We start from the raw sequence: 8,518 nt of genomic DNA, 5'->3' as shown, positions 1-8,518 counted from the left end.
TCCGATTGTTTCGCATCGGCTTCGATCTCAATGAAATCACAAAGCGAATCAAGAACGGCCAAGCAAAACATCCCGTTCGAACGGCCGCTCCGCCAAGCAGAAAATACAACATTGTTCAGGGCCGCCGATTTTTGCGGCGGTGTTAATTAAACGCGGATTCACTCTTGACTCCATGAGAAATCGGCCGTTCCGCATGGTGTCCTAAAAAGAAAAAAAAAGAACTGGCGATTCGACGAAAAACTGAGACAAAGTGAAGGAGAACGACATTGATACTACTTTTTGTAAAAGACTGAAAGCTTCGATAGTGTCGCGAATTAGTGATTTCTAATCCGTTTCTTTATTTTAAGGTCGGCTTTAAATCAACAAAGACATGGCACTTCTTCGCGAATGATAAAAGTTTATGGTATGGCCACTGATAGCGAGCAAATTATGTCACATCCGTCGAAAAAGTTTTTTGTCACGTGAAATCGTGTAATCGGAGGGCTATAAAGAATTCACGGTCGTAAACCATTGTGCGTGTCTCACTCAACGTTTAACTCTCCTGCGATTCGCGCGTAGTTTCTTGTTTATGGATCAATAAATCCGGCAAGCCGGATCCGGGGGATGAATGTAATTCGGAGAGTAATTAAAATAGACTTGTTCTAGCCACCCTCCGAGTCTCCCTTCCTCGTACCTCTTCAATTACGCACGAAAAACAAAAATTGCTTTAAGCAAACGTTAACACCAATTTCGTAAAACTCATCTTAACAAATAGAAATTATTCTGGCATTAGAGGAAGGAACATGTAGAATTTTCTCGCTTTCAAAAACATACGATTACAATGGAAAAATCATCCCGAAACCGAAGCAGCACGGTGTTAAAATTTCTCGACGAAGACAAAAGAAGAATCACCCTACATCCGTTAATTGTCACGGCGACAGAATCCAGATTCATTTGAATATACCGTGGCTTCTTCACCGTGAAAGGACAGACCCGCTCCGAGCATCGTGCTGAAACTCTAGACGCGCACTCCGCGCGTTAACATCTCTCGGCGAAGGCAAAACGATGAAGGATGAATTTTGGAAGTTCGCAATCGGGATGGCTGGGTAGCAGGGTCTGCCAGGTCCTCCTTTTCCCATATGCACTCCTAATCACGAGTCGCATCGTCGCGTATAGCGTGTAGCAGGATGCACCCCGTTAAATCTCGGGAGGGAATCGAGGGAGAGAGGGCCGGTGTCGGAGGTGTACGGCGGAAAGAGGGAAGCTGAGGAGGAGAATGGTCCAGGGTTGCTTGCGACGCGATAGAACGAGAGAGGACATCGAGGTCTCGTGGAGCCTCGAACACGGGGGAGCAACGTGAGAGGAGGTGGCAGGTCGTATCGGGAGAAGGTGGAGGAGGAGGAGGAGGAGGAGGAGGAGGAGGAGGTGGAGATGGTGAAGGAGCAGAGAGAACAGAAGGAGAAGGGGAGAGCGACATTCCAGAAGGCGGCGGCGGCGGTGGTTCTCGTGGGAAACCGAAGAGAGAGAAAGAGACACACGGGAGAGAGAGCGAGAGAGAGAGATATCTCGTCTCAAGGAGAGAGGTTGCGGGCCTTAAGGCACCGTTCTCATCTCCGAACGCGCGACAAGACCGCAGACTTCTGGCTCAGGTGCTGCCGACAGTCCTCGAATTTATGAATTCGTGAGAGAGGATAGGGATCCTCGCCGGTAACTCATAAACGCCCGGGGACCCAGGACTTCGAAAGCTCCCTCTCGTCCACAGGATCCACTTCTCGCCAGGATTCTAGCTTCTACCTTCTCCACCTTCGACGAACGGACTCGAACGAACCCGAAGAGACCGTTGCGCGACTATTATATCGATTTACGCTGCGCAAACGTCGTGTCGAGGAAACTCGATACATCTTTATCCGGTGTTTTCAACCGGACCGAACGCCGAACCGTTAAGACCAGCGTTATTAGCCGCGATAACGTTGTCGCAGTTTCGCGTGCACGTTGCACTTTTCCTTTTAGGTTTGCCTCGACGGTATCGGCCGGCTACTGCGTTGTTCCACGACGATAAAGCTACGAAATGTCTGTAATCAGAGATCACGGTACAGGTATCGATAAGCGATTACCGTGAAGCTGATTTTCTAGATCAGCTCGGTCACGTTGCAACACTGAATTTCGTGCGGTATAGGCTGCTACCACTCTTTTACGGTGCACGCTTTGTCTGGTGCTCAGATCGGTTAGCGGGTCCTGCGGGATTTAGTCGAGGATCGCAGAGGCTGTGGATCCTCGCGATCTTTGGGATAAGCGAGCCCTATAGAGGTGGTGGTGGTGGTGGATGCTCATGGGATGCTGGATTCGTGAGATCACTTTGTCTCTGGTATGATCGAAAGGCGTAACGCAATACGCAATTGGAATGGACCCGTTTCACTTTTCTGATAGTGTTTAATAACACTTTTATGGTGCAAACGGCATTTAAAAGAATGAAGATTTCCAAGAATTAACTGCCGGATGTTGGGAATACTGAAGAATATTGTTTGTTACTGCCTTTTTCAACCAAATCGATCGAAAGCATATTTTTCAAACGGATGGAACAAGTTGATAATTTTTCAGAACGCGCAAAAAGCAACAGGTTTGAAAGAACAAAGAATCTGAAGAATTAGTTTCAGTGTCGAGTACCTTTTCTTACAGAATCGGTCGAAAAAGAATATTCTGCAAACGGGGAATGCAAGTTTACAATTTTGGAAGAAACGCGAGGAACAGGTTAGCATTAATTGCCTACCGGACGTTTCATAAGAGTCTCCTTATCTCGCTCGTTCGCGTACCAACGACAATGACTTGTCGTCATCGTTGTCAGTTGGTATACGATCGCAGTAAAGTGTCTCATTATGATTATTGCCATCGTAAGTCAAAGCGACAGACCGAACGTGTGCGGCAATGACACGATAATCGCTCAGCGTGCATCGGTATCGGCAACGACATGCGCGCACTTCATTACGCAGAAGGATAACGTCCAATTAAACGACACTGAGAAATCCAACACCGATTCGCCGTACGAGTATGTCCATTCCTCTGGCCGCTGGCGACGCGTTACCTGTATACCTGTGTACTCTTTACTTGCGCGTGAACGCACTTTGTTGGAGACGCCCAAACAAATCCATTTTTCCAATTAAATTATTGCTTCTATGTTCTTACTTGCATATGTTTCAGGTGTTTCCCGTACGATGGTTTTAAAAATTTTTCTTTTACTCAGCCGTGAAATCAATTACTGATATCTTCGCTTGCAGTTCTTTAACCTGCCAAGCACTTAAAACGTTCTACCTTATAAAACTAACAAGACTATATTTATTTAGATTCTGCGCAATTTACATTGAATTTCCTGAAATTTATTGGATCATTTCCCGATGGAAGCAACCTTGTGATTTCAACGATTGTGAAATAAAATATATGGAACCGGTCAAAATAAATTTATTCGTTCATTTATATACGATGATATGGACTATAATTTTTACTCTGAACAGTCTGGTCACCCTTTAGACTTCGTCTGGTGATACCGTAGCCTCCGTCACTTCTTCAATGACCTAGCCACCCTTCAGACTTCGTCCGACTACATTATAATTTCTATGAAATTATTTTTCGCTCCACCGAGACTGTAAGAGCGCATTTATTCGGACGATGTTCAGTCCCATCGTTCTAGTCACCCTTTAGACTCCGTCTGGTCACCACCACTCCACAGAGACTGTAGGACGTTCGATCTCGCGTTAGCGAAATTTCCGCTATCGTCGGATCGAATATAGGACTGTTTGTTAGGGCGAAACGAACGGCGTGGACCCGTGCCGCTTTCATCCCGACGAAATATGTCGCCGTCGGCCTCCGGTGGACATGTAACACCGATCGGTTAACGGGACAAGCCGGAGACAAAGGTGTGCCCCGTGTCGAAGCAGCAGCTCGTGGTCAGCGAAAGTTTTTCGGTGGCATTCGGAGTGCATGCTCTTGTCCGTAACACGTGGAACACCCTGTATAAGGCGAGGGGGGCAGAAGGCACGCCGACTCGCGAGATGAGAAGAAGAAGGAGGGAAGAAGGTGGAGAGTTAATTGAATCCGAGCAGCGTATAAGTGGAATGGCCTATTCCTCCTCCGGTTCGCTCTTCTTATTCTTCTTTCTTCCCGCGTGCCTCTTCTCCTCCTCCTCCCGGCTCCCCTTCCTCTTCTTCTTCTTCTTCTTCTTCTTCTTCTCCTTCTTCTTCTTCTTCTTCTTCGACCATGTCTCCCCCTCGGCTTCGGCTCACGCCGTCCTTCGCTTAGGCTACTTCTGTACCCCCTTCGGACGGGGTACCGAGCTGGATCGGTAGGTGGAAGGACGAGAGAGGATGGGAGGGAGGGAGCATTCCTTTGTCTCTGCGCGCACGGACCTAGATCACATAGTATATAATGTGTATAATGGTGCATAAGGATGCGCGACTATATAGGAACCGGCGCGGCGTGTCGGTGCATTACGCGTGCCTCCGAGCATTAAAGCCGGGCCCCGAGAAATCACCGGAGAGAGCCCTTGCAACCACCGGGCACTCGGATTTTGTGGTTTACCGGCCGAGCAGGAAGTCGTAGAAGTCGCGGCCAACATCGTTTCATATCAGTATTCCGAGAGAATATTGCAGCCGTAGGTTTCCTGCGTCACGGGGACGCTTCTCGACGGATGCTCTTGTTCAACGCGAAGGGTGCGACCTGTGCATCCCCGTCCAAGAATAGAGAATAATTACCCAGCCTAAGGAGTCTCTGGCCTCTTTTTAAAGTGATTTTCATTTGAAAATTTCTATTGTATATTTAATTTTACAGCATTTATAGCCGCCTTTATCTGTTCAGAAGTCCATATTTTTCCCGTTTAAATACAGATTTATCAATTTTGTCGCTACGAATCGCTAGGAAGGTAACGTAAATCTACCGTCAAAAGACAACGGAAGGTTATGCTGTTTCCAATGGTATTCTACATACAAATTTGTTCAACGCAGTCCCACTGTTACAGGAATAACACAAGACGGCCGCCGATACAAAAATCGTACCCGGGTCTGTTCTTCGAAGCATGCTCGACGATCAACGCGGGCACGCTGGGACGGTCGATGATTTTTGGCCGATGACAGTCCGGCGGTTTCTCACCGCGGGTGCTCTCGAGAGCAGCAGAAGCAGCAGCAGCAGCAGAAGCACCCCTTCGCACACGCACTCCGCGTATTTGCGTACCCGAAAATAGCTGTACTCGTCTTCTCTGTCCCTCGGGGGGCATCCTCCTTCGCTCTCGGCGAGTGAGGACGAGAGGACGAGAGGACGAGAGGACGGGACCGAAGACGAAGACGAAGGGTCCAGGGGGTCCACGGGGTGAGGAGGGGTGGCAGTGAAAGGAGGGGGGAGGGGAGGGGGAATGGAGCATGTATACCGCAAAACCAGTTCGCTGGTGAGTAAACAAAAAACGAGAAGGAGCCAACGCTGCGCGGCGCGGCGCGGCCTCGTTGTTCGTTGCGAGGGGAAGAGAATCGCTGCTTTATTGCTAATTCGAAGACATTCGCCCGGCAGAAATGAAACTTTATAGTCCCCCTGCGGGGGCAGAGAGGGCCCCGGGACCTGGGACCCGGGACCCGGGACCCGGGACCGCGTCACCGAACATACGTAGGAGCTGATACAACAGGCGCCCGGGCCTCGGGATACGCCCCTGACCAGGACTAATGCCTCCGATGGATCACTTTCAAATCCTTTCGGTTTTCGAGCCTCGCCGCCCGAGATCCGTCAGTTCTCCTCTAAGGATCGGCTAGCGAGCTGCTCGATGGATGATCTTGCTCGTTGCACGGTTCTACGAAATTTCGGTTCGACAGCGTTATTCGCAAACGCGCTATAACACGGTACCGGAGCAATTTGTATGTTGACCTAATTAATCAACCCTCTTAAGTCCCATTAATTAACCCTCTTACATTCCCATAGGTGGTTCTATTAACCTATTTAGAACAGATAAAGTTACCGAGCGGTATCATCGACAGGAAAACATTGATTCGAATCAGGTGGAAAACGGCTAGACGAAACCGCGTGTCGAACAATGAGATTCGACGAGACAAAGGTGCGATCGCGCGGTTTTATTGGCAGGCGAGTCCGGGAATGCGCTTGGTTGCATCCCGCCGCGAATTTCGGCGGGACGATGATGACAAAGATTCCTGGCCGAGCCGATGACTCGCGATACGTGTCGCGTGTAGTTTACCGCGTCAGTTTCACCGGCGCGATTACATCGCGTGTACGAAATTCTTACGCACACACCGACATAATGAGCCTGGCCGCAACATGAGCGGGCTGCATTCTCGTGACGCGAGCCACCCGCTGGGTCTTCACTCGGGAGTGTGCTGGAAACCGAGAACGACTTCGGAGAAAATAATCGCCAGATTTCTCAGTAATCTCAGCCCCGGCGTTTCCACTCTCTCGGATCTGTCCCACGGTACCTCTTCGATACACCCGTGTTTGCTTACTCTCTTCGATATGATCGGCGCATCGTGTCGAGGTCCTACTGCACTGCAAATTTGGAGCATAGGAGTGGGGACACTGCTCCTTCCAATTCACGTACAAATGTACAAGACTCTCATAACGAACTAGAGATTGTTCTACGAGCACTATTTTTGCTCGCAGATTTTCTCAAACGAATCAATGAAGAAGCAAACAGTTTGACCAGAAAGCGTGTACCCGTTGGTTCAGATTCGCAACATTGGGCGTCTACGAGGGCCACGGAGACGTCCCCGAAAAAACAGATCATAGTCGAAGACGAAACGGAACCTCATTGAGCCATATCGCACCGGGAGAAGCGCGCGAGAGACGCTCGTGTCGGGTTGTGTTTAAATCGCGCAGGAAGATCGCACGGAGATTACGTCGCGTACGGCAGCCGCTCAAGTGTCGCAGTTGCACGTCGTTAATGTGAGGCAGGTGCTAACGCGGAGAGGAAGAGAAGACGAGGTGGAGAAGGTGCCGGTGAAGGAGAGGAGAGAAGATGCGCCCGGATCCCGTCCTCCCCCTAATTGACAAATTGGAATCTTATTAGAAGCTCGTGATGCCGGAGGTACCGGAGGGCAGGAGGAGCCTCGAGGGGCCTCATCTCGCGTTCGCGCGAGAGAAGGAAAGAGAGAGAGAGAGAGAGAGAGAGAGAGAGAGAAAGAGAGAGAGAGAGAAGTACGAGGGGCCTCGGGTGAGAGACAGGTAGCGTGAGTAGCCGTGAAAGACGAGGAGAGAACGAGGGGCATAATGCGTGGATGGTACGACACTAACAGGTTGTACGGCCCACGGTGGAACCGAGAGAAGAAATACCTTACGCTTAGCCTGCCGGCCGGCAGGCGAATGCCACCCAGGAAGCGTTCGCGCGTGCGCGATCTGTGTGGCCTCGGCTGGGCTCGACCACCGGGCCCAGCCGAGGACGCACGAGCTTCGCCGACTTCGCACGAGCGGGCCCGAAGCCGTCGTGCGCTGGCCCACCCGGTAGAGCGCGCGCGTGCCGCGTCCTGTGTGGTCTTACGCTCGCTTCTTCGCTCTTCCTATTCTACCTCCGATGCTCTTCCGTTCCTTTTCTTCTCTCGCTCCGTCCTCCTCCGTCCCTCGTCACTTCACTATTTCATTCTTTTTCTTTTTTACTCCACTCCCCCCCCCCCCCAACCCCGATCCACGCTACTTTTTCTTCGCGTTATTGTTTTCCCCCTTCACCCCCGCCCCCTCCTTTTGTTGCATTCGTCGGACTCCACCCGCCGTGTCTTGTCTACTTCTTCAGCTAGGTTTTTCGGTGGCGTCCCGTCGAATTCCGATTTCTTCCTGGTTTTTCGGCCGCTGTGTCGTCCGCTTTATCTATCTGTTGTTCCTTTCCTCCTCTGTGCCTCTGTCTCCGCTTGCACGCTTGCACGCTTGCACGCTTGTCTCCTCTCTTCTCTTCTCTCTGCCTCCGTTCGGGCCGCGAAGATGAGGTGGCCCAAAGACGAACAGCAGAAAGGTGGAGGTGCTGACAGTGGCGTAAGTAACGAAGGATCGTGTAGATCGGCCGATATTCCCGCCGACAGGACCGCGAAATGGAATTCTAATTAGGGAGGTTCCTCGTTACTGGAGGGGGGGAAACGGGCCCCTCGAACGAACGGGCCCCCACGGTGCACGCGTGTCTGTCTGTGTGCGTTGTCGCCCGAGAAACGCGGCTAATTTATACACCGTTCCCGGATTTTACACGGTTCGCTATCGTACAGTGTGTAGCCAGCTCGCGCCTATTCGGCTCTGTCGATAAATATTTCTCGTTCGGTGGAGACGCTCCTTTTGTGCGTCGCGAGAACTCGGAGGTTTTGATTAGTCACGAAAATGAGCGAGCAGGACGGCCACTTCAAAGGGCGCCATCGACCTCCATTACATTGTTATTCGTCACGAAAACAGCGGACGGGTGTCACGTTCACGGGGGCCACGTAGAATTTTATCTACGTCAGTGGCCAACAGAAAGAAGATGAGGTGGTAAGCCCACTCGACCCGTTTCACCTCTCCTTTCCCGCTTCTCGGTTTCCTTCGCACGGCT

This window comes from Halictus rubicundus, chromosome 10, assembly GCF_050948215.1.
Source record: "Halictus rubicundus isolate RS-2024b chromosome 10, iyHalRubi1_principal, whole genome shotgun sequence".
NCBI classification, from domain to species: Eukaryota; Metazoa; Arthropoda; class Insecta; order Hymenoptera; family Halictidae; genus Halictus; species Halictus rubicundus.
The sequence above is the reverse complement of the archived record's forward strand: the minus strand, read 5'-3'. Positions refer to the sequence as shown.